Below are 15,626 nucleotides of genomic sequence, written 5' to 3'. Positions count from 1 at the left end.
GGAACCCCACTTCTCCCTGCCGCCCCCGTCAGGTTTCCTCCCTACGCTTATTGTCCCACCCACACCCCAGAGCTGTAGCACTCTTCCTCAACTTTCCTACCTTCTAGATTTCATTTATGGGTTTCTTTTCTCCACTGTTGCTCAAATAATGATTTTTCCCCCTTATCCCTCTTCTCTCTAACCCCCTCACAGGCTCAGTCACAACTGGGGAGCAGAGGAAAAAATTTTCGTAGTCTCCCATTAGCTGCAGTGTGCAGGGCTGTGGGACCTGGGACCAGGTCCACTCTGTGACCACAAAGTCCTAATATTTCCAGTGAATGATTTAGAGCCCACGATTGGCTGGCTGTGGGACACTAGCCAATGGAATCCCAGAGCCTACTTTCTCCCAGTTATGAGGTGGAATACACAGAAACAGTTTAAGAATTAAAACCGAACAGCTGCTAATAGCCTTTTGAGATGAAATGGCCTTTTAATTTCTTTTTGCTGTTTTCAGGAGCAAGATACTTTTCATTTTTTTTTTTTTTTTCATAAAACCTTGAGATTCCCCGAGAATTGTGGCATTGCTGCTAACCAGGGGGAGAGGCCTCTCTATGTAGAAGTGTGTATGTAAGAGTGGATGGGGTTGGGAGGTGGGGAGGTGGGGAGGTGATGAAGTAAACATAAACAGCCCTCTTTCCAAAGCCAGAGGAATCTTGTTCAAGTTGCTCCACTTGTGGGGGGAGTGGAGAGATAAGGGGGAACACAGGGAAGGGTTGGAGGGTAGAGAATGAAGCAAGACAACAGCTGCAGTAGTAGATTCTAGACCTTGTCATTCATTCGAAAACCATTGAGGGATAGATGCTGAGAGTATTGAGAGACAAAATCCCTTTCTCTCAGGGAGGTGACATTCTAGTGAGGCAGAAAGATGGCAAGAAACAAAGTCTTTCTAGTTGAGCTTTATCGTCTACCACTAGATGGGCAGGTTGAGTCCAACACCCACACAATGCTCCTCTCCCATGCCCTACAGACCTGAATAAGGCCATTGTATTGATTTCTTCGAGAATAATCTTTCTGAGACACATTTCTTCACATTTCTCTCCAGAGCCTAAACGCTTCCACTGAAGGCATCCAATTCCTTTCTGATTCAAACAAAACTGTGCAATTAACAAACTAGCAATAGTTCCACAGTTTCCTTGCAGGACTGAGTTGCTCTTGTGAATGGACAGAAGAAGAGGCTAGGAGAGTCTAAGAGCCTGGTTGCCTACAGCCTCTACCTGAAGAAAATCAGACCCCAGGCTTCTGGGGAAGTGTGCGCCAGAAGTATCCAGTAAATCCAGGCCTCAACCCCTGTGGTTCCTAACCTGAGCCAGCGGGAAACATATGTGTTCTGAGCATGAGGAAGACCTATTGTCCATTAAGTAGTTTAATAGGAAACCAGGTCCCACTGGGGTGTGTCACTTGGATCATGACAACCTGACATACTCTATCTCCCTCATGAGAGAAATAAACCTAGAGAGTGTGTTCCTTCCTTTCAGTCACCTCCAGCTGTGGATTCCTTCCAGATGAGGCCAAGATATCCTCTTTCTTAAAAGTGGAAGAAGGCAGAAGAGTCAAAGAGATCCAATGGAAAAGGAACAAGGAGAGATTCAAAGATTGAGAGAGACTCAATCTATCATTGCTGCTTTGAAGATGGAGGAAAAGGCCCTCAAGACGAGGAAGGTGGCGGCCTCTAGAAGCTGGGAATAGCCCTCAGTTGACAGCTAACAAGGAATGGCAACCTCAGTCCTACAACTGCAAGAAACCGAATTCTGCCAACAATCTGAAGGAGCAAATAAACAGACTCTTCCCTAGGGCCCCTAGAAAGGAGGACAGCCTGCAGACACCTTGATTTTGTCCTGGTGAGATCCATGCTGGACTTCTGACCTCCAGAAATGTGAGAAAATAAATTTATGTTGTTTTAGGTCCTGAAATTTGTGATAAATTATTATGGCAGCAATAGAAAACTAGGATTTTGGTAAAATGTTGCAATGAGGTAAACTGTGAAACTGGTGAGTAATCCGTGGGGGCTTAAAATCTGGAAAAGGTTAGTGGAAAATTGAAGATTATTAACAAGTTTATTTAAGAAACGTAAGCTGACAACCACATGCTGGTCAGAGAGGATACAATGGTGAACACTAATAGTGATGATAATAAAGAGTAGTCTTTCCCCAGTATCCATTAGTTGAAAGCAACATCCTTTAACATCAGTGAATGATCAGGGATGGAAATATCCCTTTCTTGGAGATGGATTCTCCAGTGTGATAAAAATACCACTAAAATTCATGTAGTTTCCTTCCTCTCAAATTCTTTAAAGATTTTTATTTATTTATTTATTCCCCCCAGAGCCCCAGTAGATAGTTGTGTGTCATAGCTGCACATCCTTCTAGTTGCTGTATGTGGGACGCGGCCACAGCATGGCCAGGGAAGCAGCGCGTCGGTGCACGCCGGGGATCCGAACCGGGGCCTCCAGCAGCAGAGCGCGTGCACTTAACCGCTAAGCCACGGGGCCGGCCCCCTCTCAAATTCTTTTCCACAGATCATCTTCAGGTGTTAAGTTAGGCTTCCTAGAGACCTTCAAAGTAGGAGGATTGGTCCTGGCTCCATGATCTTGCATCACATTGACAGAGTGGGTGCACATGTGCCCATTATTAGTGAAGAGTTTGGCTTCTAGTCCCTTCACATCCTGTGTGATGCAGTCCCTGTGAATTCATTCTCTGGACCACGTCCCCCTTCAGACTCAATCCAATGAAGTGCTGGACGTATGGCTCTGACAATCGACCTTGAAAGAACCAAGTGGGGTGTGGCCTCCATAGTCACTCACAGTGACTTTATTGTGAGGTGACCTGGGCAGCGAGACTCAGAGCTGGATATGGTCCCATGGGGTCAAGGGGCCAGGAAAAGAACAGGCTAAGGCAAGGGGGTGGGACAGGGTCTTAACCGCTCCCAGGAGCACAAATTTCTGTGTGAATTATATAAGTTACTTAACTTGGGTCTGCCTCAGTTTCCAGATTCTTGAAATGAGACTACTTCCAGGGTTGTTGTGAGGATTAAATGAGTGAAACTCACTTAAATCATTTAGAACAGCACACAATATATTTTATCTATAAATGTTAGTTGTTGTTCAAACCCTAGCTATCATTCACTTACTGAATCACCTTTGGAAAATTAATTCACTTTTCTTTACCCCTGTTTTCTTATCCATAGAAAGAAGACAATAAAGTGGTACCAAACTCAACTGTCATATGGAATAATGGAATTAATATTAGGGAAGTGTGTCACACAGTGTGTGCATTTAGCGAGTACTTTATTGTTGTGATATGTTGCTGTGAAGGAGGAGGCCCTCAACTCCATAGTGGGCAGGGACAAGCAAGGATGTTACTTCAGTCTGAGCATCCCCATTCCCATGAGCAGTGCTCTGGGTCACTGGGGTCCCCAGGGAAAAGTCATACACTAGGTCAGTAACAAGGGAACACTGCACTCAGGTCGGCACTGGACAAATGGTCAAGGCTGTGTTATTCAGTTGTGAAATTCCAAAAACAGGGTACAGAGGCTCAGAGAAAGTGGTGCGTGGGAAAGTATAGATATGACATCCATCCACGGCATTGTAGAATGAGACCTCACCAGTCTCATAGTCCAGGAAAACTCCCACTCTTTGAGGACGGTTAGCAATTGTCAGCTCGGTCCAATAAAAATTGAGTGCAAAATAATCAGTCTCATCAGACAGACTTACAATCCAGAATCCATTCTGGGGTTCTATAGAAACGTAATTTTTCCTCTCCACATTCTCTCTACACACACCAACATCCATTCTTTCCTGTCTCCCACCTCCACCTCCCAGAAATGTCTCCCTGATGTGAAACTCTTGCAGCCAAGAACAAAGTTAAAATAATCAAATCTCTTAGGGTTGTATGGTAGAATCTGTGGTGTGTCTGCCAACTGCAGGATCCTCTGGTCCTCAGAAACACGGAGTGTGGGGTGTGCAGTGTTCAGATCCAGAATCACATCCGCTGCAGAAAGTTTGGGGATGGGCCATGGGGTCAGCCACTGTTCTTAGACCTTACAGCCTCAGCCTTCAAGACCTGGGTCTGCGTGAGGAGGTCTGAGTCCAGAACCTGGTGTCCCCAGACGGCCCTGAAAGTGACCCTCTCAGCAAAACCAAAAGAAAGGCCCAGGGTTCTTGTGTTCAGTGGAGTAGAGTGCTGAGGATCAGGATCTGTCTAACCTGACATCTCTAGCTGGATCCTTCCTTCCATCTTTTTCCTACTTCCTGCCCCAAAACGATTCAGTCTACCTGTGCTTGACAGTCATATAGATTTACATTTCAATCCTTGCTCCATCACTCTTGAGTTGAATGACTTTTCTTTTTCTGCAGTCTCTTTTTCCATAGTCTGAGGCTATATAATATCTTTGAGCCTTAATTTCCTTATCTGAAAAATGGGGATAAAAGTACTAACATCTAGGGTAGAAACAGACATCATGTATTTTATATGTAGCCCAGGGCCAGGCATGGAGGAAGTGCCTGATGTTATAATCGCTGCCAGGCCTTTTCTGTGTTACAGGCAATGTTGGGGGCTTTCTGTGCTCCCAGATCCACTCTCTACCTTTCTCTACCCTCTTCTGGGCGCCAGGAATCTATCCTCTATGGACAGCATCATTGCGTTCCCTTTTCTCTTGTTACCTGTTGGATTTGGCCAATGGGAAGTACTAGCTATAGATTGGAAGGAGAAAGGAAAGAGAGGCACTGCATTTATTTCCCTCCACTTCCTCCCTGCCAACATCAAATGGTGATGCTCTAACAAAGGCATGATTCCTCTCAGGCAGCCGTGTCCTTGAGCTACAGCTCCCTCTGAGGTCCAGGAACTGCTCCCTCTCCCTATTCCTTCCAGCCTAGGGGTGGTGACAGCTCCCCACTATTGTGAGCCCTGGGGCACTTCACATTCCCTTCTTTGTTTCCCTTAACCTCACTCCCACCTTTGTAAGGAGTTCCTTTTCTAAACCTCCTTCAACCACCCAGTTTGAACATGCCAACTATTGTTGGTTTTTTGACCTATATACATTCATTACCTCATTTAGTCTTTACCTCAACCCTCATATAATAGGGATTATGATCACCATTTAAAAATGAAGAAACTGAAGTTCAGAAACGTTGAGTAACTTGAGGACACACAGGAGCAGGAGGTGGCATAAGAATCTTAGGAAAAGCAAAGATCCTTGCTCATTGACTTCTCTCCTTCGTCATTCCACATCTTCACTCTCCCTGCAGTATTATTTCACTTTGCCTCTCCTTTCCCTCAACTCTACCCTTTATGCCTCTTGTGAAAGCCCAGGAGGGCAGTTCTCCCTGCTTCTCTTGGCTCTCAGTAGGAAGGTCCTGGAGATGGGCACACCTTTGGGACCAGGACCTCAAGTCGCCCACCCAGAACTCTCCCGGTCATGGGGACTTTTCTTCTCAGAATCTCTAGAGTTGTAGACGAAAAAGGGAATATAGTCCCTCAGGTTGTTTCCTAGGGAACATAGAGTGATTCACTCACCAGCTTGGAAGAGGGCCATCTTCCATTCTGAAAGGCAGGAGACACAGATAAGGAAAGGGCATTATTTCTGTTCTTGCCCCACCCATTCTCCTCACTAAGCCTTTTCTCTCTCCCTTTCTTCAGGCTCTTCCAATATCCAGGTTCCTTCATCTACAACTCTGCTGGATCAGCCATACAATCTCTCCAAAATGGTGGACTTCCTTCCTTCCATCATGCTGGGGCTGCAGGCCACATAGTCAGCCTTTGCTAGGGTTGGACATATGTGCCATGCAGGATGTGGGGTGACTCAAAATGCTAAGATGCTGTATCTGGAGGTTCCTTCTGAGGCTCTAGAAAAGCTGGGGTGGTGTCTGCCACAGAAAATGATCCTCTCGGCTAGATCTGATTATTCTTACTAGGAATGCCAATGGTTCACATGCAGAGAAATGGCTTAAATGCTTAGTATACATGTGCCAGGAAAATCAGATAACATCAGGGTAACTCACCAGCATAGTCCTGAGAATTTTCTCCACCTACAATGGAAGAAAGGTAGGGATGTCACTTGAAAAATGTCATTTTTGAGTTATTTCTTTTCTCTTCTTCTGCACCCATATAATCTTTCTTTTTGACTCCCATCCCCACCCTTCATACCCACTCCCTCTGCCTGTTCAATCCTCTCCTCTCCTCTCCTCCTTAATATCAAGTCTGAGAACATCAGTTGCATGCTGATGATACCCCAGGCACCATTAAGTGCTTTTCCAGCTGAGACTTGGCAGCTGTATTCTGTATGTATCTACACTACCATACCTGGGCGTAGGCGTCACTGTGTGTACACATGTCGGTGTATGTGCACTAGAATCCATTTGTTTCAAGCTGTATTATGTCCTGCCTACTTCTGAAAAGAATTGGACAACTTAATGAAGACATTTCAAACACTATTTTTTTAAAAGCAAGTCCAATAAATCTATGACAACTGAGCCACTGTGGCCACTCTTCTCTTTAAGAGACAGTTTTCTATCCCCTCCTTCTCCGATTTTCTCATTCTTTTTTTTTCTTTTATATATTTATTTATTTTTTGCTGAGGAAGATTGGCCCTTCGCTGACATCCATGCACATCTTCCTCTACTTCATATACGAGATGCCTGCCATAGCATGGCTTGATAAGCGGTGCCTAGGTCCACCCCCAGGATCCGAACTAGCGAACCCTGGGCCGCCAAATCAGAGCTCATGAACTTAACCACTATGCCACCAGGCCAGCCTCTCTCATTTTTTCAAACCCTGCATTCTTTGTTTTCTTGTCAGCAGCATACAGATCATATAAACAACTGGGTTTCCCAGCATAGGCAAGGCACTTCATCTAGAGAGTTCCATCCCCCTCCTTCTCCTTTCCTGTCAAGTGCACGCTGGATATTCCCTGGTGCCTTGCTGGGCTGAAGAGTCTGTGGGTCCCTCATAGAGACAGATTTAAGGCCCTTTTCTCCTTTAAAAAAACACAACTCCCCAAGCTTCCCCTCAGTCAGCCACCCTTATTTCTTTCCCTTCAGAATGGGATCCAAGGCATTTCTCAGTCCTGGGCAGAGTTATGGATGAGAAAGGGAGCTGGGAAATTTCACAACAGAGAGTCTCAGATGTGAATTCAGAGAAAATATCAGAGCCACTCACAAGCCATGTGCTGGATCTTTCTCCACTCTGCAATGAAAGAAAGGTGAAGAGTCATTAAGTTGCTCAAAGCCACAATAGGGAAACATATATGGGTTCCTGGGGAAATAAGAACTTACTGAGTTCATGCTGCAGCTCCTCTGGAAAATAAGCAGGAAAAAAAAAATTACCGATACAGAGATGGAGCAGGGAGAACCTCTAGAAAATATACCTTACAAATAACCCAGTGCAGGGGTAGGTGTACCTGATGGGGAGGGGTTGAAGTTCTCAGGGGCACCCTCCCCTAACCCAGCGCCTTGGTTTCCTTCCTTGGTCTGATACCTCTTGCCATTTCTTCCAGATCCTTTTTTGCTTGCTCTCTCTCTTTATCCTTCTGCTGTCACCACAGGAAGTAACCTATCCCTGCATAAATCAGCAGGAAGATGAGTAGGGTCCCCGTGAAGGCTGCGATCCAGGGCCAGGCCCTCCGGAAGGGGTCTGCAATGGAATGGAGCTTCAGCCTCCACCACCAGGGTGGGGATCACAGAGTCAATCTCATGACATTAAATGATCCTTCCCTCCTAAAGTCTCAGTAAACTCTTACTATAAGATAATACTGTTACTTGTTTTGAACAGTTTGCTTCTTACGTCTGAATATGAGCTACTTGAGCATCAGAATTCTATGTCTTTTCCTATTTAATTTTTCAATAAAAATTGGTTACATTTGGTTTGGTTACATTCACATTGTTCAAATATCAAAAAAAATATATAAAAAGTCATCGCAAGTCTCCTATCCAGTCCCTCCTCCCATTTCTTAGCCTTAATAATTAATGATTAATGATTCAGCTTAATAGGGTGGTTAAGAATATGAACTTAGGAGCTGGAGGGCCTGCGTTCAAATTCTGGCTCCTCCACTTAACTGGCAGTGTGACCTTGAACTAATTACTCAATCTCTCTGTTCCTGGTGTCCTAATCTGTAACAGGGGGTAATAACAGTACCTCACGCATAAGGTTAAAGGATTAAAATAATGCTTATAAAATGCCTGACTCATAGTGAGTGCTATGCAAGTGTGTATTAAATCTTAATAATATAAAGATATTCTTATTGTTTCTTATTTACACCAAAGATAGCTTTCTATACAAAGTGGTCTACAACTGGTTTTTTCTCCTTGTCTTGGAGTTGCTGCCATGTTAGTACAGAGAGAATGCCTGTGTTTTCTTTCTCAGCTGTGCAATGTTCCATTGCATAAAATTTCCTCATTGATGGGCATTTGAATAATTTCTAATTTCTTGCTATTATGATTAATGCTATGAGGAATAACATTTTACATGGGTCATTTCATACAAATGCAAGTATATTTGTCATAGAAATTCCCAGAAGTGAGATTTGTATCAATAAATAAGCAGCTTGGATAAATACTGCTATATGGACCCCAAAGAAGTTGTGCCAATTTATACCAAAAGTATACCAAATTATACCAACCAACGTCTAAGAGTGACTGTCTCCCCACAATCTTGCCATTAGAATGTGTCATCTGCCACCTCGGTCTTGCTTTGTTGCCAATGTCACAAGTGAAACACGTTTTAATACATGTTCCTCTATTGAGTGAGACATTGTCTCATGTGTTATTTCCTTTTCTGTGAACTTTGCTCATTTCTCTGCTTGGTTGTTTTACATTTTAAGGAGATTAGCCCTTTCTCTAAGATATGAGTTGTACGTTTTGTTCCCCATTTTGTCATTTATCTTTGCTTAAGGATCTGATCTTTACCATTTTCCCCCAATTCCCATTGCCTGTCACAGTTTCTGGCACACAGGAAATACTCAGTAATTATCTGTGAAATAAACAGCTTAATGGGGAAAAGAAACATCCCTGGAGTAAGAAAAAGGCTCCAGATCCCTGCTCTGTGCCTTATACTCACTGCAAAAACCCAAGTCAGCAGTAGAGAATCACACATCCTCCTCTTTCCAATAGCCACACTTCAGCACAGTGAGGCTAAGCAGGGTACTAACACGCAGTGGAAATCCTGGTTGTCTTTTCCTGGCCGAGGAGGGGATTTCTGATGATACTGGATACCCTTTCTGCAGAGCTGGCTTTCATGATCACTGAAGCGTGACTGCACACAAACTGCCTCTATCTGCATCCAACCGTGCTGCCACAGCTAGCATGTCCTCTCCCTTGACATCTTTCCATTGTATTCAGAGCTGGGGATACCAGCCAGTGGATATGCACTCTAGATGGATCCCTCCATCCTCACAGGCTTTATGTAATGTAAAATCAGAAACAAGAGCTGTGGAAGGACAAATGAATCTACAATTCTTTGGAGGCTCTTGTATCAGTGAGGGTCTCAAAGGAATGGCTGGTACACTCACATTAGATAATTCAAGGGAGGTTTTATGAAAGAGTGTTTATAAAAGTGTGGTCATGGTGAAGAGAAAAGTACATGGAATAGAGCAATATCCCATGGGCAGGAACAGTGGAGCAGTTACCACCCATCACTAGACCCAAAGTACTTAGAACTCTCTCTTCTCTCTCCCTCTTTCCATCCTCTGCTCTGGCTCTCCATTGACTAAACCCAGCCAGAAGCCACAGGACAAGACAGTTCCCTGAGAAAGGGCAATGCAACCCTTGACATCTGGACATGAGCCTGGTCTCACATTCTCCTGTGGAACATAGGCAATTTCATGTAACATCAACATCAGACAAGGGCACTTTGTCACTATGATGGGTAATACAAAAACAAGAGCGCTCAACAGTCATGTTAGAACACAGAGAAAAACATGAATACAATCCAAACCACAATCATGACCAAACATTTCCCTACCCTCACTATGAGTGACTGCTCTCCTTGACCAATTACAGCTTTAGCCTCACTTTAGTCTCCCTCCTAGATCAGACTTCTTAAGACACCCACCCATAGAATCAGACCACCACGTTCCTGACAGCATACAGTCTGAGCAAAGCCCTACTTCCATAAAGCCAACTCTCCTAACACAAGCCCAAATTCTATACCAAGTCTTCTCTAACACCTTCTTACCGAGACAACACTGATGTGTCATGTATTCTCCCTCCCTACAAGAAGTAATAAAAACAACTTGGTCAACTCCAGGTGTGTTCCTGGGGGTCTTTGGTGGGAAAACATTGGCAACACAGATGCCATTTTACAGGTCATCCTCCCAGGACTCACAGCACCATGCACCTAGAGGGGCCACAGTAGCTATCAGGAACACAATTACACCAAAAAAGAACATGTGCCATCACTGAGAAGATTATTTTCTTATCCTTCCTAGCCCTGACCTTCCACTTCCCTGCTTAGAGCCTGGTAGCCAGCATGAGGGAGTTCTTTACTTGATATTATAGGGTACAGGAGGGATTCTTCCTGGAGGAAAACCTGTATCTTTCCCAAGAGCCTCAGAGAAACAAAGTGGAAGGGCAGTGGAGGCAGTTCCTAGCGATGTGCCAGTAGTGCTTTGAGGTGGTTTTGGAGCATGAACTCTGCCTCTGCTTATAGGTCCCAGGAAAGAAGCAGCTCAGAACAAAACCTGAAGCCTCACCTGCAACCTTCAGCTCCACCAGGGCTTCTTCATAGAAGTTGCCAGATTGGAAATACCACAGGTAGTTTCCACTGTCAGAGGCTCTGATGTCGTAAATTTGGAGAGTAGCCTTTCCTTCAGTGATGTCATCTCTTAAAATCGAAGTTCTCGCTTGATACTCTGTCATCTGTTGGTCTTCTACTTCCTGCCCATTTACATACTTGTATACTACCTGCGTAAGGCTGGATCTCACCCACATCAGATCCATGGTCTCAGCACTCATCTTTGGGGACAGATGACAGGGCAGATCAGCATATTCACCCACGAGGGCAAGGATGGGACCAGGGGGTCCAATCACAGAAAACTGAGCTGGTCAGTAAAAGGAGAAGATCCATCAGAGGGAGTTCATGCCATGAGGGTAACGGGATGGTCAAGGCAGGGAGGATGAAGTACGAAAAACCTAGAGAAGAACACGGTCCTAACAAAAGTACAATTTGTTTCAATGGCATGTGAACCTTCAGTTTGGGATGGGACTTCCAGGAATGAGAAGTTGTCAGAGGTTCTAACTGGGCACTAATAGGTAATTGTCTGTTTCAGAAACATAAAAGCAGAATGTTCCCTACCTGAGCAAGGGATCAGCAGCTGGACCAAGATGAGGCAGACAAGGAGGTCGAGCAGAGGGAAGTGTAGGGAACTTGCCATTTTCATCTGTACTGCAGAGAGACATAAGAAAGAGTTGGGCAGAAATTATAATCTGGAAGAAGATGTCAAATTCCACATCAAATTCCACCTCCCCAGGGCCGTCTCAGGGTGAAACACACAATCACTAGCGTAGTGACTCAAGATCCTCCTCTGCCAAAATTTCTGCTTGGAAGTCTCTTAACCCTTGAGTTCCAACATGGAAAATCACTCAAAAAGCTATGAAATGTTAAATGTAAATACTTTAACATATAAATATTTTGTGCATAGTGTTAAATGTACAAACATTAACCCAAACCCATCAGGAAATCGTTGGTTTTATTGTCCAAATATATTCAGTATCCTTCCACTTTCCCACACTTCCCCCTCTACAGCCAGGTCCAAGACTTTACTGTCACACTCTGATTAATGCAGGAACCTCCTGTCTGGGTCTCCTGATTCCACCGGTGTCCCCTACCTGCTCCCCAGGTGAGCATAGTCCACCTGTGTCTATGCTCACCACAAAAGCTAGAAGGTTCCTCGAGTCATACTACTTCACTCCTCTGCTCAGCACCTTCCAGTGGCTCCCATTTCACTCAGAGTAGATGCTGAAGTCTTCACAATGTCCAGCATGGTCCTCCAGGACCTGCACCTCTCACTTTGTCTCCCTTACTCTCCTTGTCTAATCTAGCCACACTGCCCCTCTTGCTGGTCCTTGAACAGGTGAGGACAGAGGACCTCGGACCTGACTATTCCCTGTACCTGGAACGCTCTTCACCCAGATATCCACAAGGCTCACTCCCTCACTTCCTTCAACTCTCTCCTGTAAAGTCAGTTCCTCCATGAGAACTTCTCTGACCACAGGATTATGGGAAAATGCTCCTATCCCCCTGAGCCTGCTCTCTTTTCCCCATTGAATTTTCACCATCTAAAACATGTGTTTACTGTTCCTACCTGCTCCATTGGAAGCTCTACAAACAAGGATATTTGTCTACATTATTTACTGATGTATAACAAGATGTCACAACATGGAACCCTCAGTAAATATTTGTTGAATGAGTGAATGGATGAGGGGTAACATATTAACCCATCAATACTCACTAGCATTTTAAATGAATTTAGATGATCAGGTTAAGTGGTTTTCATCCAACAAGAAGGGAGGTGGGGAGTTGTGAGGACAAGCCTCTGCCTCCATAATGACACTGCTCTTTTGGTCTGGCTTAGACAGCAGAGTATGGCCTTCTGTGATCTCACTAGAACTTGCCTATATCAATGTATTTATTCTTATTTTTCGGTAAGGTGATATCAAGGAGAAAGCATGTCCTGGATACCCATGTAAGCGTGTTACAACTCGGATAGCATCAGTGCATTCTTTTCACAATTTATCTTTGGGGGAAGAACATCCCTGGGAACGAAATGACTCATTTCCTTTGTTCCCCTTCTCCAGGTATTCACCAGTGCTCCTTGGCAGATGGCCTCTGGGCTCATCAGCAATGGATAAGTTCCCAGGTCTTAGTCTTTCCACTGCTAAATAAGTGTAAGAGCTGACACTTGCATAGTAGGGGCAAATATTTCAGGCTAGGAGCAGACAACTGCCCAACAACGCTCATGCCTCTATGAAGTGCTGAGATTCTCTCAGCTCAGAGGTTGGGCCCTTGCTACTCCCCACTCCCTGCCAAATGCTCCCAACTGTATTTGGCTCAGAAAAGAACCTCCACCATCTTTTAGGCAAGGTCTGTGGCATCAATGTGAATCTTTGTGATAAGGGAAGTGTGGGGCTCTCAACAGCTGGCAAGGCTTGATTCTAGCTGGAGTTCTAGCTTGGCTTCCATCTTAACCACCCCAGAGTTAGCTGCATCTCTAGAGAGTGGAGAGCCTGAGAGCAGGCCTAGGTGGATTACTCAGAGACAGGACCGAGCTCTCTAGCCGTAGCCTTATCCTCTCCTATCATGTATCTTCTACTTCCCTGACGATGTCAGGTGGAATGGGGTGCTGACAAATGATCTGAGGGTGTTCCTATCTCAGGAGCAATACGCAGACTTCTCTAAGCTCCAAGCCATGGCCATCACCAAGTTCAAATCATACCCCCGTCATACTCTGGTTGAGATCCAGTCAGATTCCCTGGTGGAGGCTCTGGAATCAGTCAGAGCTTGAAGCCACCACTGTTAATCCTGAGAGAGCCAGGAATAAGACCAGGTCTCACCCATCTTTTCATTCATTCACTCAACAAATATTTACTGAGCACACACTATGTGCCAGGCCCAATGTATGTTGGGTGTAGGAACAAAAAGAGTGTGGAAACTAGGTAAAGGCCCTATGATTCACAATCTATGTGATCTCAGTCACGTGACAAAACCTATTTGAACTCTAGTCACTCATGAAACAATGTGAAATATGAACTTTAGAATGTGCAGAATTGGCCCAGCAATTCCACTTCCAGATATCAGGTCCAGCAAAGCACTTGCATAAGTCCAGAGAGAAGCATGTGTAGGGATGACACTGAAGCTTTGTTTTTAAAAGTACAAAAGCAATCAACAAGCTAACCGGCCACCCACAGGAGACTGGTTAGTTAAATAATGGCTCATATCTATGAAGGAATGTAATGTGGCAGTTAAGATTAATTTATAGTCACTAACCCAGATAATCAAGATACATTAAGTGAACAAAAAATACATTGCAGAACAATATTAATGATTCCTTGAAAAACAAAAACAAAGCTATAAATTTGTACATTCGTGTCTATGTAATTTTCTAAAAAAGGTCCACAAGGAAACATTCTGTGCTGAGAATTGGGGATTGAATGAAAAATAATTTTGTCCTTTGCACCCTATACTTTGAAAATTATTTGAATGGTTTAAATTTTAATAGTTTTGATGTATAGCTTAACAATAAAGAATTGTTACAAGTAATTATAATGATTGCAACTTATTAGTTGTTCAGAAAATACCGACGACTCCAAGACAAACCAGTGTGAGGCCCCAGTCACAGTACCTACAAGTCCGAGAACTGCCGGAGGACAGGGGAGCAGGAGTTTGTGCAGCTGGCTCTCCTTCAGACCCTTGTCTGAAACATGGACACGCCCTCAGACAGAATATTGCCTTTCAGTACATCCTCTCCTCTTCAAACTGTTCTCTCTGTTGCTAGAGAGAGGACAGTATTATTCTTGTTTTAATAGGTAACAGCTTCTCTGCTATCCTTAGAGTAGGGAGTATATATTTTCACTTATTATTTAGGCTATTTTTTGTTTTTTGCTGCTGATTATGGACGATTTTCAATTGGATAAAAATACAAAAGAATAAAATTTAAATAATCTGTAATGGTAAACATATACCTCGCTTCATGGGAATATAAATATTTCTGGAAGTATTTTGGCCACATACATATACCAGATGCCTCTAAAATGTTTCATCCTTTGACCCAGAAATTCCACTCTCTTGAAACGACATCACGTGTTAACACAAAGATTTATGTTTAAGTCTGTTCATTATAGTAAAATCTATAATGGCAAAATGCAGATAAAATGTAAATATCCAAATTGAATCCAATTTTGTTACAATTATAAATAAAAACTATTAAAAAGATGATTCCTAATGACTGTATGGATATCCCTTTATGATTGGACAATGTGTTGTTTATCCATCCTCCAAATATTGCATATGTATAAGTAGGTTGGTTCAGATTTTTCTGTATTACAAATAATTCTGTACTAAACATCATTAAATATAAATCTTTAAGGCACATCTCTTTTTAGAATCTCTTAGAATACTTTCCCAGAGATGACCAGGAGAGATTATAAGAGTCCTTTCTCCTTTCTCACCACAGTAAGTTCCTAAGAACTAGCAGTTGGCAAGTTTCTTCCTTCAGGTTGTCTCCCTCCCACAGAATTTTGTAATGCAGGTCCTTACCTTTTGCACTGCCTCCCTCCTCCCCTCACCACACACACAAGAACCAAACCCCTTACTCTGGGTGAGTACTTCTCTGTATCCACTCTCAGCTTTTTAGCCTCTCGTCCTTGCAGGGTCTGTGGCCCTGACTTTTACCAATTTCCCCCACTTACCCCTTGGTACTCCCATCTGAAAATCACAGCCCACAAAACGAAGGTAATTGGTATTTCTCCATTATAGTTAACAGTTTGCCCTGGAAGAAAGGGTAGAGAAAGAAAGGCTGCTCACTGTGAGAAACAGGAACAGAAACCCTCTTTGGAAGAATTAGTTTTTTGATTGCCTCAGAGGGGTGTTTCTTATCAGTTG

General features: G+C 43.8%; 2 pseudogenes across 2 annotated transcripts; both read right to left on the bottom strand.

Annotated features, from left to right (window-relative positions):
- Positions 1-3,153: 3,153 nt before the first annotated feature.
- LOC101408008 (butyrophilin subfamily 3 member A3-like) lies at positions 3,154-7,197 on the bottom strand (annotated as a pseudogene). The gene is made up of 4 exons (XR_015553910.1): positions 7,191-7,197; positions 6,035-6,061; positions 5,550-5,576; positions 3,154-4,025 (listed from the first exon to the last, which is right to left on the bottom strand). The product of XR_015553910.1 is annotated as a butyrophilin subfamily 3 member A3-like (transcript).
- Positions 7,198-7,233: 36 nt separating this feature from the next.
- LOC106800170 (butyrophilin subfamily 3 member A2-like) lies at positions 7,234-15,513 on the bottom strand (annotated as a pseudogene). The gene is made up of 5 exons (XR_015554016.1): positions 15,434-15,513; positions 11,322-11,411; positions 10,720-11,067; positions 9,178-9,455; positions 7,234-7,664 (listed from the first exon to the last, which is right to left on the bottom strand). The product of XR_015554016.1 is annotated as a butyrophilin subfamily 3 member A2-like (transcript).
- Between the last annotated feature and the right edge of the window lie 113 nt (positions 15,514-15,626).

Source organism: Ceratotherium simum, chromosome 13 (genome assembly GCF_057802395.1).
Source record: "Ceratotherium simum simum isolate JZ-2026a chromosome 13, ASM5780239v1, whole genome shotgun sequence".
NCBI classification, from domain to species: Eukaryota; Metazoa; Chordata; class Mammalia; order Perissodactyla; family Rhinocerotidae; genus Ceratotherium; species Ceratotherium simum.
This window is presented reverse-complemented; position numbering and strand designations above follow the sequence as displayed.